The following is a 24359-nucleotide window of genomic DNA, read 5'->3' as shown; positions in this document are numbered from 1 at the left end:
GACGTGGACCTACTGATTAACGTGGAATCCGAACCACATGAGCTCCCGCCGGGAATCGAACCGGGGTCTCCCACGCCAAAGGCGCGTACGCTAATCGCTTACCCACGAGAGAGCTCGAGAAGCGGGAGGTGTGAAATATAGAAGCAGGAGGGAAGAAAATAGAACAGGTGACTAGTTTTCGATAAGGGGTAGTATTACTGTTGATGATATGAAGTGTGAAGGTGAAATGACGAAAGAAGCCTTTAGGAGGAAGAAAATACTGTTTTGTGGGACCTGGAATAAAAAGTTGAGAAAAAGACTCATAAAATGTTTCGTGTGGAGTATTGTACTGTATGGGTCAGAAACATGGACATTGCGTAAAAGTGACGAAAAACGACTGGAAGCTTTTGAAATGTGGGTGTGAAGTAGAATTGAAAGAATTAGTTGGGTCGAGCGGGAAACGAATAAGAGGGTGTTAAAAATGGTGGGGGAGGAAAGAATTATTTTAGATATTATTAAGAGGAAGAGGAAGTGGTTGAGATATTGGCTAAGAAGGGGCTCTATCATGAGGGAGTGCTAGAGGGTATGGTGGCAAGGAAGAGAGGGAGGGGCAAAGGAGACTACAATTAATGGACGATATCAAAACAGAGAAATCGTACTTGAAGACGAAGAGATTACCTGAAGATCGTTGAGAAGCTTCTCACTCGTGGCAAGTGACTGCCAATAATGACAGAATACCTATGATGGTGTTCATTATCACTGCGAAGAAATCTTGCGTTCTGGCCTCAACCACGGATGTCCAGTTCGAGGTTTTGTAGGCAGCAACCTTGATTGATTGAAGTTAAACATATGTTTTTAGCTCCAGATTATGTGACACAGGAAATAACTATTTAAAATATTAAAAAATTAGTACTCTATCCTGAGCATCCAAGTTTAACATCCTGATACTCATGCGGTAAATGTACATCGATTACATGCAAAGTAAAGAATATTAGTTCCCGGCTAGTGTCGTTCGCCAAAGGTTAGCTGTAAGGTTGTTGAAGTAAAGATGATGAAGGAATACCAGCTATACTGAGAAAAATCTGTTATCCGGACAGCGGTATATTGTGCAAATATACGGAATTTATAAGTTTACTACGGAAAGCTGTACGGAGGATACGTTTTCCATATACTACATAGTACTACTTTTTACCCGTTTAGATGTTACATTATGCCTCTATGGTATGTTTGACATCTAACAGTTTTCTGTATATTACATATTTCTACGGCAGCTATATGTTATATACGTCTGTCTGTATGTGAGATTCTGACCACCTACACGTATATACATTATTTTGTTTCATACGGAAAATATGTATAGATGGAACACATACGGAAAGTATTACTATTATTATACAACATACGTTTTCAATTATAGGTTTGCTGCAGGATGTTATAGTCGTACGTCGTCCAAAAACTACAAGATATACGCATATAGCCTAACCTACGTTTATACGTTTGCCACATACGTTTTTTTCTCTATGTAATAATGTTAAGAAACAGAAACAGAACATGTGAGTTTCGTTTGCCGTTGCAGAACTACGATAGACTTCCCTATACGAACTCAATACTGGAAAGTGGTCGTATACTAGAGACCTGCACGGGCCGGGCTTGGGTGGGCCAACTCTGTTATTTCTTTGGGCCGGGCCGGCACTATTTCTTTGGGCCGGGCCGGGCTGGCCGACAATGATTTCTCTTCAGGTCGGGCCGAGCTGGGGCCGATCAATTGCAGTTCTTTAATAATTATTGACTTTCGTTAAACGATAATTGAAATAAAGCCAAACGTTGAAGAAGTGTGTTTGTGAAAAATGTTACAAAGAGTTGAGTTGATTTTGAGTTTAACGTCCCGTTCAGCAGCGAGGCTATATGAGACGTGGACCTACTGATTAACATGGAATCCGAACCACATGAGCTCCCGCCGGGAATCGAACCCGGGCCTCCCACGCCAAAGGCGCGTACGCTAACCGCTTAGCCAGGAGCTCAAAAAATGTTACAAAAAATGCTATAACTATTTACAGTTTGTGTTGCTTAGCGGCTCCACTTCACTATAGAGGATTACAGGCATTAAGCGGTAAATTGAGCTCTGACCTTGACCTTCACTGAACTCAAAATATAACAAGAAGGGTTGGGAATGTTTTGCCTGTCGCTAAACAATATTGCCATCTTCACTTTATGCTAAAAATCAATTAAATTAGATTTTTGTTACAGGGAATGGAGTTTTTGTTCTCTCGATGACAGGCAAAGTTCTAGGAGGCAATGGTACAATTCGGGAGGCAAGCGTCAGGTTGTGAACCAAAGTTTAGAAAATGTTTCTAAGAGTTAGGTCAAATTTAGTAGTAAATTTTGAGAAAGGTTGGGGCTAGAGCTAATTTTTTAAAAAATATATCGGGCCGGGGTCGGGCCTGGATTGGGCTCGGGCCGGAAAATTCGGCCCGTACAGGTCTCTATCATATACGTGTATAACTTTCACTTGTAATACAAGAATAAGTTTAGAGACGGAACTTAATCTTGAGACACTTACAACGTCAGAAATCCGTTTCTTGCTGTTCCTTACCGTGCTCAATGAAGATCAATATTCATACTGGAAGTGGTAGTAGGTGTCTACAACTTTCGGTTGCACTAGAGAAATCTAGTCTGATCGGACGCTTAATCGTCTGTAGAAGACTACTTGTCGCTATATCTTACCGTTTTTGCTCTTTGGAAATCGATAGTGAAACCTTAAGTAGTACTAAAATCCTGCCACTTCCGGTTTTAATAGAGATTCACTTTTGAAGATGGTATATTTTCTTGAGACGGGAATCGATTCCTGGAAAAATACCTCGTCCCTGTCGGTTACCGCTTTTGTTCTGTGGCGATCAACGTTGAAACCAGAAATTGTTAATTTCTACCACTTCTGGTTTGAATAGAGGGTTAGCAGGTGAGCTGCAACATGTTCTTGTTACGCTGAATGAATTCTAAAAGACATTTTTCGATATCTCGTGCCGATTTTGTTGTGATACTTGGTGACAGACCGAGGGACATAGCAGTTCTATAACATTTTAATTCATGGCTCCTATCATTCGCGAGATATTACCTGAAGCCAAGGACTATTGTGCAGGAAACCAAATTGACGTTCGACCTTGAATCTAATCTCGTCATCCAATTTACTTGCAGCAGCGTTTATAACGCTGCATTGTAGGATTACAGTCTGATTCGTTCGACATATTGTATCTTCTCAGTGACCGTAACGACTCAGGAAGCATGGGCTCTGTACAATCCTAGAAATATTTTGCTTCACTTCTGATATATCGAGAAATTTCGATACGATTCGTGGAACTGCCATCCAAACTCACACTTCAGAAAACGTCAAGCAGCAAAAGTTTACAAACAATGTTGCCAATGTTTGAAATCGTAAAGAATGAATGAAAAATCTGCGAAAAAATAATAGCACTGTGAATTGCTACGTCACGAACGGTAACAATTGTTCGAATTTAACAGCAACAGTAATAAAAACGGAAATATAACAACAAAACAAAATGTAGCACAATCCGACAACCCCAGGACACGTTCTTTGTATAGCACGACAGACGATAGTGGCAAAATTTAATAGTGGACGATCCGAACACGCCTTTGTATTTTATTGAGTGGTAATATCGTTAGATTTAGATCAAATTTCACGACTTCTAGCGATCACTATAGTAAGGAAAAAAAAAAAAAGAAAAAAAGGTCAGCACGTCCCAATATTCTCCCTCTAAAAACAAACTTCTTACGGAAGTATGGCAATAGCGCCCCGCGAGCTATTTGGTCCACGCTAAAACACCAATTCTGCCGCTGCGTAGTATAATAGCATTCAAGGTAGAAAGGGTGTAGGTGGATAAAGCTGAAGCCGAGGGAAAATGTAGGAGTATTCGTGAAGTCTATCCAAAGGAAAAGTACTTCTATTTGAAAAACCGCAAGTGTTTAGGTGAGTTTATATTAGAGCTATTAACCAATAGATGGCAGAATGTTTATCGCTATCTTTCCAATGTATGGACTGTATTCAAAATAATTCAGCCAAATCTCTTTCAGTTCTACGTCCCATGTTTTAAGGTGCATTTCGCCAGCCCCCCCTCCCCACCTTGGAGTTTCGAAACAAAACCTATGCCAATCGTTTCTGCCGGAATGTACCGCAAAAATTTTCGTTTGTACCACTTCCGGTAGGAAGTTATAATAGTTTTAAAGTGGGGGGATGGAAAAATGGAAGCCCCCAACCTTCGAATTTCGAAACAAAACCTATGCCAATCGTTTGTGCCGGAATGTACAGCAAAAATTTTCATTTGTACCTCTTCCGATACAAATTTATAAGAGTTTTAAACAGGGGGCTGCTGTTTCCCCAGCCCCCACTTTAAAACCCTTATAACTTTGTACCGGAAGTAGTACAAACGAAAATTTTTGCGATACATTCCGACACAAACGTAGCACAAACGATTGACATAGGTTTTGTTTCGAAATTCTAAGGTGGGGGGCTGGCGAAATGCATCTCACGTTTTATGCCGGTTAGGGTAAAGGAGACGGTGATGATGAGTAACGAATGAAATGGTGGAATGAAGAAAGTGAGAGGAAAAGGGAGAACCCCGAGGAAACCCACGCACGCGGTGTTTGTCCGCCACGAAGTTCACTTGGCGGGGGCTGGGATCGAACCAGGGACCCCAAGCACCAGAGGTGAACGCTCTACCACTGAGCCACTGCGGCTCCTAATAATTCAGTCAAGTTGAATACGTGAATATTCAAATTTGTCCAGAAACAGATGGAATCATTAATGGGAAAATGCGTACAACTGAATATTTTGTTTCTTTGTTGAGAGCGTTTCATTATTTCAAGTATGATTCTGAAACGTGGAATAAAGTGCTTTAAACAATGAATAAAATAAGTACGGGTAATTAAAAACTGACAGATTATTCCCTGATTAATGATTCGGCTTGTTATTGGGCAAAGTTTGAATACACTCATCACTTGAATTTGACGAAATTATTTTGAATATTGTCGCTCATTACAAAATACATTGGAAAGATAGGAAAAACATACTGTCATCTATTGTTAATAGCTCTCCTTTACACTTACGGTAACCACTTGTTCTCGAAGAGATACAGGAATACTTATTTTTTCGCTTTTTATTTGTAAAGTTTCTCATCCGGTGTGTGTTACTGGCATATTCTTTAAAAAAAAAAAAAAAATCGTCTGCTGCACCCTTTTTCGTATATCCGTGTGCACAAGAATCTTCACGCAGCCTTCTTTAATTTGTAACGAGAAACAACTTTAACATTTGTTTCAAACTTCATCCACAAACTAAACTTGCAACTTTCTCCTATAAAATAATGCTACTTTGGAAAATGTGGTATATATTTTTTCTTCCTTCGTCAAACTTAAAAGCATGCATATTTTATCAGTCTAACCACTTCCGTATCCGGGCGTGGTCGTGAAGACTGGAAATTTTTTTATGCATCTGCGTAGGTCAGGTGGTATTCATCCTCACGAGGAGCCCTTGACATACAGGATGTTTCAAAACGCACTGACGTTTGGGAGGTGATTCCTGACACCAAGATAACACAAAAAATATAGACCAACCTGGGTGCTTCCTTTGAAAGTTATAGGCTGCCGAAAAATTAAAAAAAAAAAAAAAATGGACTTTGAAGGTTCATAGCTGAAAAACTATGTTACGTACCGTTATCAGGTCAAGACTTCACTTAGGAACTATGTGCCCTATCCAAATATCCAAGTTCCACAATCCTCCGATACTTCCGCAACAATTTTTATACAGGTAGTTGCTGAGTACTTCAAATGATATACCCGTAGCCAAACTCCCACTATTAAAATTGTTTCTTGAGTACCTTAGGATTCTGAAACATGTATTTTTGGATAGCGCATGTAGTAGTTCCAAAGTGAAGTCTTGATCTGACTGTGGTAGGTCCCATAGTTTTGGAGCTATGGATCTTTAAAGTTTATTTTTTCATGTTTTCGGCAATCTATAATTCCGAAAGGAAGCATTTGTGCACCCAGGTTGGCCTATACTTTTTGTCTAGTGTTGGTGCCAGGAATCACCTCCCAAACGTTGTCGGTGTTGTTTTGAAACACCCTGTTCTTCTTTCAAAATAATATATATTGATACACTTTCAAAATTCGTTTTCTCTAATCTATATCAGGTAAAATAAGAAACTCCTTTGTTCCTTCGAATTCTTTATTTGTTAATTTGCATATTCTACCAATTTTTTTAACGAGAGAAGTTATAAATGTATACTAACATGATAACCATCTAAATTCTTTTTTTCTCTTTTTTTTTTGTAAAGAAAACGTGTATTAACACTGTTTTTGTATTCGGGGGCTGGTGCTTGGGGTCCCGGGTTCGATCCCAGTCCCCGCCAATTGAACTTTTTGGTGGACAAACACCGTGTGCGTGGGTTTTCTCGGGGTTCTCTCGCTTCCTCCCACTTTCTTCATTCCACTATTTGACTCATTTATCATTATCACCGTCTCCTTTAGCCTAATCGACATAACCGTGAGACGTAAAACTTAAAGATTTCATTACATTTTTTTCCTTGCATTTCCAAGGCATAGGCAACATCCATAGGTGTCGCCGTTTTCCTCTTAGCATGTTTTGTGTACATAACAGCATCTTTGGTTACGTTCTCCAAGAATACTTTCAATACTCATCGGGTCTCCTCATAAATGAGACCGGAGATACGCTTCACACCACCACAGCGAGCAAGATGTCTAATAACGTGTTTGGAGATAACTAACTGACTAACTAACTATGGCCTATGGAACCCGGAGGTTCAGTGCCGCGTTCACAAAAGCTCTCCACTGACTTCTATCCTTAGCTAATTGCATCCAGGAGTTTGGAGATAAACTCCTTAAAAATGAGCAGCCAGATCCTTTTCAGAATCTGTTCGTAAATTCTACTTGGCACACTGGTAGAATGCTTACCTCTGGTGTGTGGGATCCCTGGTTCGATCTCCGGGCGTTTGTCATGGACATCATGTTCATGGGTTTTCTCGAAGTACTTCCGTTTCCTCCTACAGCCTCATTCCACCGATACTTACATCATAATTCACTTCTCTTAATCATCAGCGTGGGACGTTGAACTGAAAAAATTTCGTTTAGTTTATTGTTATAAATCCTGCTCCGTGAAAGGATTATATTAAATGTATCGTAGGATTAAAATGTAGGCCTATATTCTTTGTACTTTAGAATCCTTTCCTACAAGTTGTTCCAAACTACACGTTGAGATCCAGTATAGAGCTTTTAAAAGGAAAGAGAGTGTTCATTTAAAATATCAATAATAATAATAATAATAATAATAATAATAATAATAATAATAATAATAATAATAATAATAATAATAATACCGTAATCAGATTAAAAAAATCATCTGAGTGCATAATTGTTTTCGACATAAAATACGCAATATTTATTTCTGCACCCCTTTAACCAAATTTTCGCACTCCCTAATCTAGTCACGCATAAACCCACCTTTTGTCTCATACTAGCATTTTAACATCCTAAACACCAAGCTTCTCTTGATTCTACATAAGTTTTCTTCAGTCGAGATATAGTTGAGGTGGCTATATTGTATATGGTATCTATCTATCTATCTATCTATCTATCTATCTATCTATCTATCTATCTATATATATATATATATATATATATATATATATATATATATATATATATATATATATATATATATATATATTAGGGTGTCCTTAATTTTCGATTTCCGAATTTCTTTGCTCCCAACCCCTAAATTGGTTCCATGTCGGACCAAATTAATCTGTGAAAAAAATGGGCTCAGTCGAAGAATATTTAACCGACCCCCAAGCGACCTAAACATCTGAATGCATTTACAATGTATAGTATATGGCAAAAGTTTGTAATAAACTCTTGTAACTTAAAAATGGCTGAGGGAAAGGAATCATATCTTGGATAGAGGTTGTAGAAGTAGATCCATACCTGATACCGAGTAGTGACCGAGATGAGGCATATCTTTACGTCCACCATCTTGGATTCGGGCACAAAATTTTAAATAGAAATGACCTCGTATGATATATCATTTTGAGGTAGCTTTTGACGACAAACAGACATCTGCCTTTATTTTCCCTTATCTCTGAACATGTAATATTTATCAACTATGAAAAATAAAAGCTCCGAAGTAATAAAACACAATATTCTGTGAGTTTATATCACTGTACGGGCTGCAGATTTATAAGATTGTTGAATAGTTTCCCTTATTTGAATTAAACCATACAATAAAGAAAGAAATGCACATGCCCATCTACTTGGAAAGAAGATGTGAACTTTCAACGTGGGTTGAATATACTGAAAAACATTGTGGTGGTGAATGATGTTGCAGAGAGAGGTGTGAAACTAATACAACAAAACGGGAACATTTTAACAAAGGACGAAACAGAGGAACAATACATATTGCAGGTAGTCAGTGAACACAGAAAAAAGTATCCAGATGGCTACAAAAATTGACTTAATGATGCAGTAGAATTTGTCTAGTTATCCATAGCCTTCAGCTTTCTTTTATTATCATTTTAAACATTCATTATATTATTTATGTAATTTCATTCCGTATAAATAATTTCAATATAGGCTGGTGTGTATTTCGACGGGATATAATTATATAACAACATATATAATTATTTCCTTGTTACATGTATGTAATAGTTTATTCATATTTCAGTAACCTATAAAGATAAAAACAATATTGAAAGATAATAAACTATTATTTCAAAGCTAAAAAGAATTAAATGACCAGAGATAAGTTGAAAATATAGGAAGATATGTTTTTATAATGAAAGGTTCCCAAAAACGATGTCACAAAATATAATTTCCATTTAAAATTTTGGGTCCGAATACAAAATTGCGGACTTCAAAATGGCCGCCATCATGCTATTTCTCAGGGTCAGATGTGGATTACTTCCAATCCCTGTATCCAAGATTTGGCCCCTTTCCCTTCAGCCGCTTTAAAGTAGGAAGGGTTTATTCCAGACTTTTCCTATATATTAACATATTGGATATGCATTCAAACTTTAGGCCGCTTGGGGGTCGGTTAAATATTTTTCGATTGAGCCCATTTTTTTCATGGATAAATTGGGTCCGACATGGAACCAATTTAGGGGTTGGGAGCAAAGAAATTCGTAAAAAAAAATTCGCCATGTAATTAAGGACCACCCTAATATATATATATATATATATATATATATATATATATATATATATATATATATATCGGGTGTTCTAAAACTGACGCCTAAACAACACAGCGCTGTTCTTCAAGCTAAAATAAAGCGAAAATCCTATATAATGGTATATCCTCCGGGGCCTCCTTCAGCCGCTATGAAGAATCAAATTTTAACTACGTAGAAACATCGCAAATTAACTTGGAACTATTAGTATTGTTCTATGAATCCATCAAGCAATTACGTCGATTGTTACGCTAATAAATGGTGCTAGTGTCAACGTATATCGACTTTAACTCCCATCTGGTAAGAATCGACGTAACTGTTTAATGGATTGGTAGATCTAGTCTGTGGTTTTATATCTGCAACGTTGCAACATAGTGCAATTTGCATCTCCAGACGAGGAGCCGAAAGTTATGTAATTATATATATTTTTTCGCTTTATAGAATAGTGTTCTATGGTCCTTGAGCGCAATTTTTAGAACACCCGATATATATTTGCAAACTAATGTATATGGAATTTTGGAAATATTTTCGTGACAAGAAAAGAATTCCTCTTTAACGAACCGGAGAAATTACTTGAAAAGAGGGGGAAATCCTTCTCATTCTACCGTTGATTCGAACCTTACACATACACCGAGGTTTTAGGTTGAAAACCACTTATTTTTATCAAGTTTCCTCTCTTTCCAGATTTTCGATTCATCGCTCAATAACGAAGATAGTCTACGGCCAAGAAATTTCGTTACACTCGGTTATAAAACGTTAGGTTCGTATTTGTGATAAAATTTGAACTTATTTCCGGATCTTTTCTTAAAGTCGCTTTTCATAGCAGATGTATGACTAAATCATTTTCTCGCACCCAAAACGACATATTTACCGTTTTTATGAAAATTGTAAGCCTGACTGCACTCTCCGCTGCAAAATAAAATAAAATATATAAATAAATAAACAAAATAAGAGTAACGCCAGTCATAGATTACAGTTACTTCCTCAGTGACCCTATCATTGTGTAATTTTGAGTGAAGGGAAGTTGAAATGTTTATGTAGTTAGTTGGTTAACGAAACGTCCAATTGACCCCATAAGAGCTTTATTTGTATTCAACTTAACGAGAACAAACTGTAGAAATTTATTCAAAATCTATTTTGAAAGTGATTTCACATTTGAGAGTGTATGTTTGACTACCAATAGTGGAAGATAAGGATTTAGCCCTGTTATGTTTACGAGATAAGATGGACACATATATATGTTCCCATGTATGCTTTTCTGAGAAATATTTTTTTTTTTTTTTTTATGTGGTTACCGAAAAATCTCATCTGGAATAAGAGCTGAAGTAAGTGGGATATATGTGTGATCGGTTAGCCACGTATCTTTGCCAACACCAGTGGTGTGGCTCTGTAATCCAGCTCTCTCGGAAGGGAGATAGTGTGGTGAGGAATGGCCTATACTTTTAGGGTTGATATTGCATGATGGACTGTGCGCCAGTCAGCTGCACAGAATTCAAGCCTTGATCGTGGTTCGGAGCCCACGTTATCTCGAAAGATGTGGGACACCAAAACTCAACTCAAAATTGGCTTCTTTAAGAAAGAAAATAAAACATATGTTCGTTGAAATCTGGGGTATGCAATGACTTCTTAGGGAATATTAAAATTTAAAATACCCTTATTATATTTCGTGGGTGGTAATGAAAACCATTCCGACAAGAATGAATTTGTATTGCCATCTATTTCAACAAATCAACTAACTGTAGCATAGTTCTATTAAATTTATAGCAGGATTATTCTGTTTATAGTAAACTGGGTAATTTATTTTTGATACGATTTCCAATAATTGTAATTAAGGATAGCTTAAATCTGGGGTACACGCTTGAATGAAAACTACTGTACTTTTAGTGGTGCATGAAATAAAAATGAATACTACTGCACACTGGTTTCAATTACGTGCTTGTATGCAACCCACATTACGTGGTGCATGTGCAGGTTAGCCTAACATGAAGAATAATTTCCTCATTCGTTTTTGGAACGCTTGAGAAACTGAAGTTATATCGCAGCCATGTAAGAAGCTTCAGCAAGTAAATTTTTTTATGATGTGTAGTAAGAGGACATGCATGCCATTTCATTAACTAAACATTGGTTGCACCCATGGCGTGACACTATAATTACGTCTGTCTCCGTGAAGTTTATCGTTAACACCTGTTTGTGGGGGACGGCGAAGTATATTTGGATAAAGATTGGCATTAGGGTTACTTGATATCTTGATAAGATGAATTGCTAGATTTGGTCGAGGTCAATCAAAGTCAAGAGCTGAAACATAAGATGTTTAAAAAATATCTGAGTATAGAAACATGCCTGGCACCACACTATTGTTGAATTCATAGAGGATAAAATATGATACTTTCAGCATACGAGGCCTATCGGAAAAGTATCTGACTATATTCGCAGAAAGCCAATACACTCACCTGGCATATTTCTGGTCCTAATCCTTCAAACTAGTTCCCTTCTGCTTCCACGCACCGAGTTTGGTGGTCTTTCCACTGCTTGAAAAAGGCCTGAAACCCCTCATCGGGAAATGCTACGACAGCAACCGTCGCGTTGTACTAGATCATCTCTCGGCTGCGAAAGCGAGTTTCTATCTGATACTTTTTGATTTTTATGAATAGACAAAACTCTCGCCAGGCTAAACCCGGAGAGTAGAATGCTTGACAAAACAATGAAATCTTATGCTGTCCTGAAGAGGGCAACTACATGAGCTGCATGAATGGAATCATTATTCTGGTACAGTATCTGGAGCTTTGAAATCCACAGGTCTGGTCGTTTCATACAAAGAACGTCATTTAAAAGACAGAAAATGTCTGAAAAGAAGTCATTTGTACGTGTACGTCCTCCTTCTACGTACTTATGATGCACATTGCTACAACAATCGAAGAACCCAAACAACATTATTGATTTGATTTTGCTATGTGCCTGGCGATCTTCTCTTGGTCTTCGCGAGCTTCGTCAGGCCTTTGCGAGGTAGGATGTATCCACTGAGTCGAATGTGACTTCGTTCTCGCGTCGTATTTATACACCCATGTCATTTATACACCATTTTAAGCGCACTGAGACCACAGGAGAGCACCCAACATAACTACTCTTCCACAACAGCAGATGCAAATAAAATTAATGCCATGTGCAGGCTGAATACATCATGGGCTCCTCTTCCACGACGCAAAATTTGGCCAACATACGCCAAGTAGTTTTCTAAAAATAAAGATCGAATACTTTTTCGACAGGCCTCGTATTATCATCCTAGAGGTAATACAAATTTCTCGAAAGCTAGAGTAAGAAAGAATGGAAGTCTTCTTAAAACTAATGGGTAACCTTAACCAAGTGACCATGACCGGTAATAATGTTTAAAAAGGTACCCTGAACCCAGTCAAGCAAACACTAACTAATCCCCCGTGCCTTTCTCTTGTTCTCGGACTCTTAGAAGTGTAGAGTGCTATAACAAATGAGTATAAGGTAACGTAGTTCTTTTAACTATTTTCTGAGATTCCATAATGAAATTTTGTGTTGTGTGCACGGTTCAGTTCCTTGTTTTTATCGATTTCCTATAGTTTTACCAGAAGAACGTCAGTTAGTCTTAATGGTGAGTCAGTGTAACATAGGAAGTAATATTATGAGTGAAAAATTGTATAGTTTGTTAACAGGTTAAAAAGAAAAAAGAAAAGCATTACATAATTGTTCCCACTCAACCCAGATTGGAAGGAATATGAACTCCCAGATTGGAAGATAACAAGGAACATTTATTCTCCCTTGAGCTTTAGAGAGAGATAAATCTATCGTTCTGAACTAGACTATATACATATTTCTCGTTTAATTAGTCGTATATTTACACAGATGTATCAGAAAGTTTTGAGAAGTCCATAGATTGTTAGCAAGATGCAGGATGTGATTGTGTGTGGGAGCAGGATTGCTGTTACTGAGTGTACTATGTGGTGTTGCTGTGTGAACATAAAGTTAGCAAGTTATAAACTATGAGTGTTGTGGCTATACGCGCCTTCACATTTGTGATTTGAGCATGAATGTAAACGGGTAGCACAGTCGCTCAGCGGTAGAGCGCTCAACTCTTGTGTGAGGTGTCCCTGGTTCAATCCTCGGCCACTTAAGTTATTAGTGACAACATCGTGACCATGGATTTTCTCGGGTTCTCCCGTTTCTCACTTCATTCTCATTCCACCGTTTCTCACTACATTCTCATTCTTTTGTCTTCTTTGTCCTCAAGAGTATAATCGTGGGATGTAAAACTACAAATTTCATTTCATGAGCATGAAACTGGAGAGAGTAGAAACATAAAATTCTCTGGTGAAATCTGGAGTAGACACTTCTGCGGGTACGTAGGTTAAGAGCCTGCCTTACTAAAAATAACACAAAATTTACAATTTTTCTTTTGCTTATTTTTCATAAGTGAAAGTAGATAATAAAATGCAACTTACCACAATCATAGATAATGTTGTACTACAACAGAAAATATGAACCTGAAGAAATTTCAGTGTTACCATCCATAGAAATTACAGTGTTGCCAGAATAACAATTTCCCTAAAATCTAAGTTAAGGCAGCGACTAGAGGAACGAACTCAACTGCATTTGATTACGTATCATGTTGTTTTGGTTTCCTTTGAACTACTTTTTAAATAATAGTTGTATTTAGTTTGTAATAAACAAAACAGTTTTAACATACAGTTATTAAAACTAAATAATAATGCTATTTGAAAAGTAGTTCACAGCAAACCAAAACAACACAATACGTAATCAAGTGCAGTTGAGATCGTTCCTCTAGTCACTGCCTTAACTTAGATTTGAGGGAAATTGTTATTCTGGCAACACTGTAATTTCTATGGATGGCAACACTGAAAATTCTTCAGGTTCATATTTTCTGTTGTAGAACAACATTATCTATGATTGTGGTAAGTTGCATATCATTATATCCTTTCACTTATGAATAAACAAGGAAAAGAAAACTTGTAAATTTTCATTATTTTTAGTAAGCCACGTTTCTTTACGGCCTGAGATAAGTCGGAATAAATGTCTACATTTTTGTCTTTACTTATGTTTCCATAGGTTTTAAAAAAATATATATGAAAAGATAATGAAAATGTGTATTGCTCTGCATTTGCGTTAATATGGAATCGATAATAAAATTAGTTTTTTTTTTTTTTTTTTTAAACGTGGAATAATAAATTTAATTTTATGATCCTGAAGGCGATGGACCTTTCTTGAATGGCAACACACTTTTCTGAACGCCACGATATCGCAACAAACTGATTTGATTTTTCCTTAATAATAATAATAATAATAATAATAATAATAATAATAATAATAATAATAATAATAATAATAATAAGAAGAAGAAGAAGAAGATAGTGAGGAATAAGAATCTTGGTCATGCGGTTTTGGCCTTAGTCTTGTATATAAGACTAAGACCAAGTCCAGGGATCCCGATGCAAGACTGAGACCTAGATGTGCAAGATCAAGACCGTATCTGCGAGACTTGCGCAAGACCAAGACCAGGCTTCAAGAGAACATGTACTTCTTGAACCTTTTTTTTTTTTTTTTATATATATATATAAAGGTATACAAGGACGCAAGTTGCATATTTACATACAGCAATGTTTTGCTTCGTTTACATCGAATGCAACATAAGCCCTGCGTTTATTTTTTTTCTTTCTTGACCATGTTTGGCACCACATTCCATTCTCCCATACTTTGAATCGCACTACCTTGTTCGAGATACAATACGAAATCATGCTCAGCAAAGATGAATTCTCTAGCTATTAAACCAAAAGTTACAAGGAGCCTATTATTAGTGTCAGTTAAACTCAGGCGTGTGAAATTGTAATAATGTATTTCTTTTATTTGAAACAAAATATACTGTAGTAGAAATATACCAATATTTGTTAAGATAATGGCCGCAATTTTTTTGACGAACGTAGCAGTCAAAGGAGAATGTAACAGATAATAAATGAGAAATTGTAAAATTCGAGTTTCTGTACGATGAAATACACGCTTACTACTATATATTGGTTATCTGCTATGTGGGATTGAATAACAATCAACAGGAGCAAACAAACAATGGTATTGGAGGTGGTTGATTAGAGTTTAATTGTTTGAGATAAGATCTATTGTTTGATGCGAGATGTGAATTACTATTCGAGTTCTATCCAAGGCTTGATACATCTACTGAGGGTTGAATCAGCTACATACGCATGGAAAACACGAGCTTTAGCCACTTAACTATGAAGAGGTGCGCGGCTTATTTTAAGACAAGATCGAATCTGGATCCTCGAGACCGAGACTAAAACCGAAGAGACAGTTTTAGACTCGAGACGAGACCGCTATTTGTCAACTAAAACGAGACCGAGATTATGAAATCTCGTCTTGTGTTGATAACATCCCTACTTCAGAAAGTTCATAGGAAGTACGAATTAATATTACATACTGTATCAACCAAAGCTAAATATATATATATATATATATATATATATATATATATATATATATATATATATATATATATATATATATATATATATATATATATATATATATATATATATATATATAAATGCAATTTTACAGTAGGCTTCTTTCCTTTTTTGTAATAAACGTAATTACTTCCCGGACTTTTAGGTTTCGCTCAATACAGCCCTGGAAAATTCATTCCGTACTTGCTCTTTACTGCTCCTTTTTAGATACTTACACTAAACTTACAGTCAAAACAAAAGTTTCTTTAGAATGAGTGAGAAGTAACAGATGGGTGTATTAACCACGGAAAAGCTTCAAATTCAGATCTACATTGATATATTTGTTCTACACAAAAATTGCTCCACAATCGCGAAAGTAATTTTAGTTTTAATTACTTGATTCTACCTGCTAGAACTCTCTTGAGCCATGAATAGTCTCATTATCGTTAATTATCTGCATTTGTTGTTAATCAAATACAATATCCTTGTATCTTTGGTCTTCCTTTGGAATTTACCTTGAGCACGGAGAATGGCAATGAATTGGAATGGTGTGTAGAAGACGACAGAGAGCGTAATTCTATAAATTGTTACAAGGCAAGAACTTAAGTATTTGATTTACGTTGTTCTTATTTGATCCATTTACCATAGCCCATGATTGGATACTGTGAAATACTATGAAATGTGGTTTTGTACCTAAGACGGCATAAAACAGTTAGTGAAGTTCTAAAGTAAAGCGAAGAGTATCGAACGTCAGTAATTCTGTACGCCATCATATCATACTCACATGGAGATGAACAATATTAAATTAAAAAAAAAAAACTTCCGTTACTATTGACGCATTAAGACATGCAATGTCAACACGTAGCTTTTATTATATCTTATATTCTGTGTGAATACGTATTTAAAAGAAAAGTTCCTTAAAAACAAGGCTTCCAAGACTTTCAAGCAAGACCAAGACCACGAGCTCCAGTACAAGACCAAGATCAATATCAACTGGATCTTGGTTTTGCATTTGCTGAACAGTAGTGTAAAACCATAATTTTTTCTAAAACAGTGACTCTACGTAGCACTGAGCATTGTTGCTGCCGCTGGAGGCATTCAATGGTCTCAGAATTTATTTTAACTGATTAGTAAATGCTTCATAATTTTTAAATTCTAGAATTTCACAATACACCCAATGCGACTGCGTGACACACCAGTTGGGAACCATTGCGTTAAAGGATTAAATTACCCAGTCCGGCGTTCGGAAAACTAGTTTCCAATGCTTCTTCCGTTACACCATGGGATAGTTGCTTGCTCAATTAGAGATCCCTTTCCCCTCGCTTATCTGCAGACAAAATGGAGACCTAATGGGCATACGCCGCAGTTACAAAACAGCAAAAATAACAATGATGAAGATACACTGACACATTATGAATTCAACGTAAAGATGTATAGGAAAACTCGGTTTCTGCTTTGTCTGGTCTTGGTCTTGGTCTTGCATTCGAACATTTGGTCTTGGTCTTCCACACCCAGTCTTGGTCTAGCAAATCTTGCTTTTAAGAAAATTATGCTTTTCATTGATAAATTTACTCTGGATATAAGGGATAATAAATTCTACAATGCTCCAATAGTAACGGAAATACAATATGTTTCTAAATATAATATAGTTTACCTTCGTGTATGATGATAGTGTACAACATAGCTGATGACCTTTATTTATTTTTTTTAATATGTGCCCACGCTTCACTGCTTATAAGATAAATGAGAACGAATGAGAAGATGTTAGAAATATTAGCAGTAGAGGAAAAATAAGAATTTTACATGTTGATGAGAGGAGGAAGAAGAACTGTTTGGGATATTGACTGAGGAAGACGTGCTAGAGGGTATGGTGGAAGGAAAGTGAGGGAGGGAGCAAAGGAGACTGTAATTGAAGGAAGGTATTAAAAGAGAAAATTTCTACGTCAAGACGTGCTAGAGGGTATGGTGGAAGGAAAGTGAGGGAGGGAGCGAAGGAGACTGTAATTGAAGGAAGTTATTAAAAGAGAAAATTTCTAGCTGAGGACCACCGCACATCGAAGTTTCTCAGTTGCAGCAAGTAACCTGCCAATAATAGCAGAATAGCGATGATGATGATGATGATTAGTAGTAGTAGTACTGGTACTGGTGGTGGTGGTAGTAGTAGTAGTAGTAGTAGTAGTAGTACTGGTAGTAGTTGTAGTTGTTGTTGTTGTTTAACAATATTGACCAAAAAAAGAGAAAAATTAAATATTAATAATTATTATAATCAAAACTCTTAATATTTTAGAATAATTTGAGTGAAAACTAAAAACGACACAACCATCTATGTCTTTTCTGAAAACTCAACTTTTCACCTATATTAGAAACACAAAATAACGGCATCAAATTCCATGTTATTTGAAATAACTGTACAAAATCAGTCTCACTTGTGAATATGGATTACTAGCATCAATTACTTACTTCGCTGGGTTAAATTTAAAAAAAAAATAATTATATGTTTGGTTAGTCAGTCACTTTTTACATTTACTAAAGCGTTCTCTGATATCGGTCATTTTCGATGATTTTTATATTTCTCTCCCCTCCTCCCCAAGTTGCGGGTCTGAATTAGATTAAAACGGCATCAGAATGTTACCGTTCATCTTACAGACCCCGAAAACCATGGGCGGCGATTAGGGGGAGGCAAAGAGGGGCAGTTGCCCCCACTTTTTGAAGTGAGGCCCTAATTCATACAGTTTCACTTGGAAATGTAAACAGGGTGTCCACACAATTTAGAGAAAAAATCTCTGACTTTTCCCTGACTTTTCATGACGAAAATCCCAGATTTCCCTTACACCTGAATAACTTAAAAATATAGAAAAAAGAAAGAAACCCCAGCCTCCACACTTCCCATAATAGTTGGCCTTGTTCTCTTCCGCTTCTGTTTCTTTCTTTTTTCAACTTTCTTTCCAAAGGAATGTAAATTTACAAACATGTGCATTAGGCCGATAATGATTAGGCTTACATATTTAAATATTACACAAAATGTAAAGTTACAAACGAAAGTGTGCAGTATACAGAGTACTTAAGATATGAAAAAAAATTACACATTATATGCTTACACATTATAATATCAATTACACAGCATTATAATATTGCCTATAGTAATAAACAGTTCATACATGATTTTACTGATTATTAAAAAGACACACACATTATGTAACACATACTTTTGCTGGTGCAGTTGTTAAATGCAATCCATTTAGGAATTTGTTTTTATCCTTCCTTACATAGCTTTCTTCTTATTGATCTGAATATCCTTCTTGTTGTCTCCGCAGTTTAATTTTCTTCTCTTCTTCCTCCAGCTCCTTTAGTTGTTGCTAAATCTTCCGTTTCTCTCTCCTCTTCTCGTCTCCAGCATTTATTTCTCTTTTCTTTTCCAAATACATCTGATATTGTCTCTTTGAACTTCTCACTGAATTCATCATATCTCTTGTAATTATTAATCCTGATGATCCACCTATTGTCATCACAGAATCATATATGATCCGTTGAGACACCAGAGATTCTTCTTGTAAGTTGCCAACAATGAGAATTTTATTTATTGTGAAACCACTTTCAAAAAATGCGTTTCCGTGAAAGAAGATAAAACAAAATCATAACTGACCATAAGTCAACGAAGTTCTTCATATTTCCTAAAATAAATAAATAAATAAATAAATAATAATAATAATAATAATAATAATAATAATAATAATAATAATAATAATAATAATAATAATAATAATAATAATAATAATAAACTCATCAAGTTCAATACCATCTCTGTCATTGGCTATGAATTTATTTGAGTGTTCCTTAAATTCTTCAGTCTGAGCTTTCACTGTGAGCTGGAGATACTATTTTCTTCGCGTTCTCAGTCACTTGTCCAGATATCATCTTGGCACCATGGAATTCTAGAACAGCGTCTACCCTTTTGAGAAAATATGCCAGGATGTAGTTAGATGTGTTTCTCGCAAAAAATTAGTTTCAACAACTGTATCAGAGAACACTGACTCCCTCAATATCATCATTGAGAACACCACATTTTGCATCCAGTAACAGTAAAGAAATCAACCCTATTTCATAAATTCAGTAATTGAACAATGGACCTAAATCGATTTTCCTCTGACTTTCCCTAACCAATCTGCCATTTCCCTCACTTCACCTGATACATTTTTAGTTCCCTGATCTTTCCCTGACTTTCACTTATTTTCCAGAATGTGAACACCCTGGTAAAGGTTTTGTATGTATTACTGTTTCATAAAAAAATGGTGCCATATGATGTTTGCCGTTGTGTGAGTACGTATTGGTTATTTGTCTTCCCGTGGAGTTAAGAAAGCTACAAGAATTGCGTTTTAATTGCAGTTCAAAGCAATTAATATTGCAATTGCATATTTCTTTATATGTCATAGCATATGTTTGCAGTACTTACTGTATTTCATTTTCTAAGAGTAAAAACATTCATTTAATGGCATGTGTGAAATTAAAAGTATAAGTTGTTCATTAATTCCCAGTTTCAACATAACTTCTGCAAAACAAGCGTCATTATTCATTACTATGATTAATATTATCCCTTCTATTTATTTGTTTTGCAAATTTATTAAACAATCTGATCACACAATTTTCCAGACAGAATTTTAAGATGTTTATGAGTAAGAACTCAAATCTCTTCTTATACTTTCGTTGTTTTAGAGTATAAAGGACTAGTACCTACCTGTATTGCTCTTATGTATTTACTTAATAAAATAGAAATACGATATACGTTATTTTAAGGGAAAAAAGATAGTATCCTATTAGTTATACAACCTTCCATCAAACAGTGTTAGAAACAACCAGGAAATCTAAGATTGATATACTTAGGTACAATTGTTCACATCATGTCTTGACCCCCACTTTCAACGTCCAACCGCCGCCACTGCCGAAAACTATGGATCTGTCACTAATATCGGTCATTTTCAATAAATTTATATATCTCCTCCTCCCCCAATGTTGCAAGGCACGGCATCGGATGTGTCACTGTTCATCTCTAAGACTTCGAAAGCCATGGATTCGACATTGATAATGGCCATTTTCGATAATTTTTATATATTTCCTTCCTCCCCCTTCCCCAAGTTACGGGGCTGAATTTGGTCGTAAACAGTATTGGAAGTGTCAGTAGTCAGCTCAGCGACCTCGAAAACTATGAATTTGACACTAATATTTATCATTTTCGATCATTTTTATATATCTCCCCCCACCGCAAAGCTATGGGGCTCAATTTGGATTTAAACAGCATTGGAAGTGTCACTGTTTATCTAAGCGACCTCCAAAACTATTGATTCCACTCAAATATCGATCTTTTAAATCATTTTAAAATATCCCTCCCTTCCCCCTGTCCTAAGCTGCACCGTCAATGTGATATGACAGAAACCATCTCAGGTCCGAACATCATTTATGTTGAAAATGTGATCGAGATTGGTCGGGTGTATCAAGAGTTAAGTTTTATTTATTTTTATATATACCCCCTTCTTCCCCCCTAGGTTCTGCCATCAAAGTGAAACTATAAAAAACTTTCCAGTCCCGAACCTCATACATGTTTAAAATTTTGTTAAGATCGGTTGGGTGGTCAAGAGTTATTAAGCCACAAACTGAGTCACTTTTATTTTTATTTATATTGATTTTTGTATATCTCCCCCTCCTCATCATCCCCTACGTTGCTCCGTCAAAGTGAAGTGAAAACTAACATTCCAGACTTGAACCTCATCTATATTAAAAATTTGATTGAGATTGGTCGTTTAATTAAGTTATATTTTATAACTCCCTCTCCCCTAAGTTTTATCGTCAAAGTGAAATGATGAAAACATTCCCAAGCCCAAAACTATGTTGAAAATTTGATCGAGATCGAGTGCGTGGTTCAAGAGATTAGGAGTCACAAACATAGTCATTTTCAATTTTATAATGTAGATTTACTGTTGTAGTATAATGTTATATCGCTTAATCCTCGATGTGCCGTATACCTAAGGAGGCTAAAAGTTATATTGATAAATAATTATTCAGCGTATAAGCATCCGCCCATGAAGTCAAACTTGCGGTCACATGCACTAAGTTTTTGTCAGTGCCATGAAAATGTTGTTTCGATATTAATTTTATGAGCACACATTAAAAATTTCCAACGGATGCTTGTGTGTCGGAGCCAAGACCATATCCATGTAGTCGACAACTATGATGTACGGAATTACCGATGTTCAATACTACATTTCTCTTTAGTTTTGGAAGAAGAACATCACTTGCTTTGAAATGAAATGAAGTGCCTAGTGTCCCACGTTTATGCACCAAGGCTAAGGGAGACTGTGATGATGAGAAATGACTGAAATGGTGGAATGAAGTAGGAGGAAATAAAAAAAAAAAAAAAAACGAGAAAACCCACGTGTTTGTCTACCAAAAAGCTCATATGGCGCAAGATGACACCTGTGTGACTTGAAAACGAATAATAACTACAGAAAAAGCGAACAGCCGATTCAGAAAACAACATACTGTAGCTATATGCTACTGGGGCAGATCGACTCACACGGATTGCATAAACTACTGGGAATACATTCACTCCAGCGACATTTTTACTGAAGCCAAGAAATTAAAGTAAAAGATGTAATGATTTTCCCCCTCGTTTTGTACATTATATATATATATATATATATATATATATATATATATATATATATATATATATATATATATATATAAAGTAATACTGGTACTTGTGCAAGACTCTCGCGCAAGAGTCTTGGTCTTGTCCTTGGTCTTGGTCTTGGTTTTGGTCTTGCATCGGGATTCCTGGTCTTGGTCTTGCATGCAAGACTCGCAAACACTGCAAGACCAGGACTCTTGCACTCATCACTACTCATGTCCAAAATTATTGTCGCATGTCTATAAATATGTTGTAGGAATATAATTTGATAACGAATTCGCGCGATATTTCTTACAATGTTAGTATTTGTATAATCGACAAAGATATGTATGTGGCAAATTTCATGTCAAAAGAGCAGTAAATAAGAACAATAAAACGAAAATAAAACTTTTTTGCCCATTTAGCAACATTTTCTTTTACTTATTCTAATTTTCGTATTTATAATTCTTTTCCTATGAAACTTCACACAAATATACATTTCCCGATTATACACATATTTAATAGTATCAGTATTAAAAGTACCCTGCAAAATCATCATCAAATTATATTCTCACAAGAAGACAGTTATAGATATGCAACAATCATTTTGGACATGAGTGTACATAGTTTCGTCTTTTCTTTAGAAAAAAATAGTTTAAATGATTGCGTCTAACCATGTGTATAAATAAATATCCTTATTTTAATTTATTTTAAAACTAAAGTATGAATGGAGAAACAAATTCTACAATATCGTTAAAAGAAAGTCTAAATATAATTATATCAGGGCTCATAGCGAGTCACTTTTAAAAAAAAACAAACTAAAAGTTACTTTTCTTTTCAAGTTGGTCACTAAAAGTTACTATTTTTAAAATTTGTCAATAAAAGTTACTTTTTTGGGAGGTAAAGTAACTTTTTCGTGTGATTTATGTATTGCATTGGCAGTTTTCTAAGAAAAATATTATAAAAGTAAATGGAAAAAGGCAGAAACTTGTTACTTATTACTCTTCTGAAAGCTTCAGTACTTGCTGTCACATGTGAAACAGTCAGCTTTATTCTTACTTCAGCGTTTATTCTTTTGGTGGATACTTAAGCTCTCTAGGTTGGGTTTGAAACCCTTCTGTGTCTATTCTTTCTTCTATCATAATAGTCTTTTAGTTTTCTCTCGTAATAGTTAACTGTCCGTTCAACGTTGTGTGTGTGTGCGGGGGGGGGGGGTGTTCATCGTGTTCATCTTGTGTTATGCTTCTTGCATGTTCTTCTTTAAGAGTAGGTGATGAATTTGAATATTTCATGACTTTGAGAACTCTCAATGCTAAGTTCAATATATTGTCTGGAATGAAGAAATTGGGAAATAGGCCAGAACTGGTTCCACTTACTCAGAAGCTTCTTATATCTGCTAAGTCTGCTTAACGTAACTACAAAGCATCCTTAGAAAACCTAAGAAAGGAGGAAGCTCAAAAAAAGTAAAGAAGAAAAGATAAAACAAAACAACAGAGAGAGGTAATGGAGAAATTGACAAAGGAAAAAAGAGGCATGATGGGATTTTGGTCACTTTTTCGTATGCTTTTGGTCACTTTCAACTATTTACAAGAGACCAGACCACTATGAGCCCTGTTATATTTATATTTGATAGATCTTGTTGAGTTGAACAAATTGGTATGGATGAGTGGAAATCCTCATGAGTAGTTTTCGAGAAACATGAGTAAAGCTTTTTCTTTTGTTATGTAAACTTAAGAATTGACACTGTACGATAACCGGGGCACCTATAAGATGAAACTGGTACTGAAGTATACACTAACCAAGTTTGTCGTTATGACATTAGCAAGACAACATTATACAAAATATGATTAAGTTCTAAATTTTTGCTTAACTATTATGTTGTGTAAAGATATATCAATCGATAGATCACATCGAGCTGAACAGAATGTCTCGCTTGACAGTAAATAGTTATCGCCTAATTTTCGATAAAATTTAGAA

General features: G+C 35.9%; 1 protein-coding gene across 1 annotated transcript in view; it reads left to right on the top strand.

Annotated features, from left to right (window-relative positions):
* Positions 1-24359, top strand: part of tun (N-terminal glutamine amidase tungus) — a 236399-nt gene that overhangs the window by 185221 nt on the left and 26819 nt on the right. The window lies entirely within an intron of this gene.

The sequence above is a fragment of the Thermobia domestica genome, chromosome 13, assembly GCF_964235325.1.
Source record: "Thermobia domestica chromosome 13, izTheDome1.hap1.1, whole genome shotgun sequence".
Classification (NCBI taxonomy): domain Eukaryota; kingdom Metazoa; phylum Arthropoda; class Insecta; order Zygentoma; family Lepismatidae; genus Thermobia; species Thermobia domestica.
Note: the sequence above shows the minus strand (reverse complement) of the source record. Positions and strands in the feature narration are given on the sequence as shown.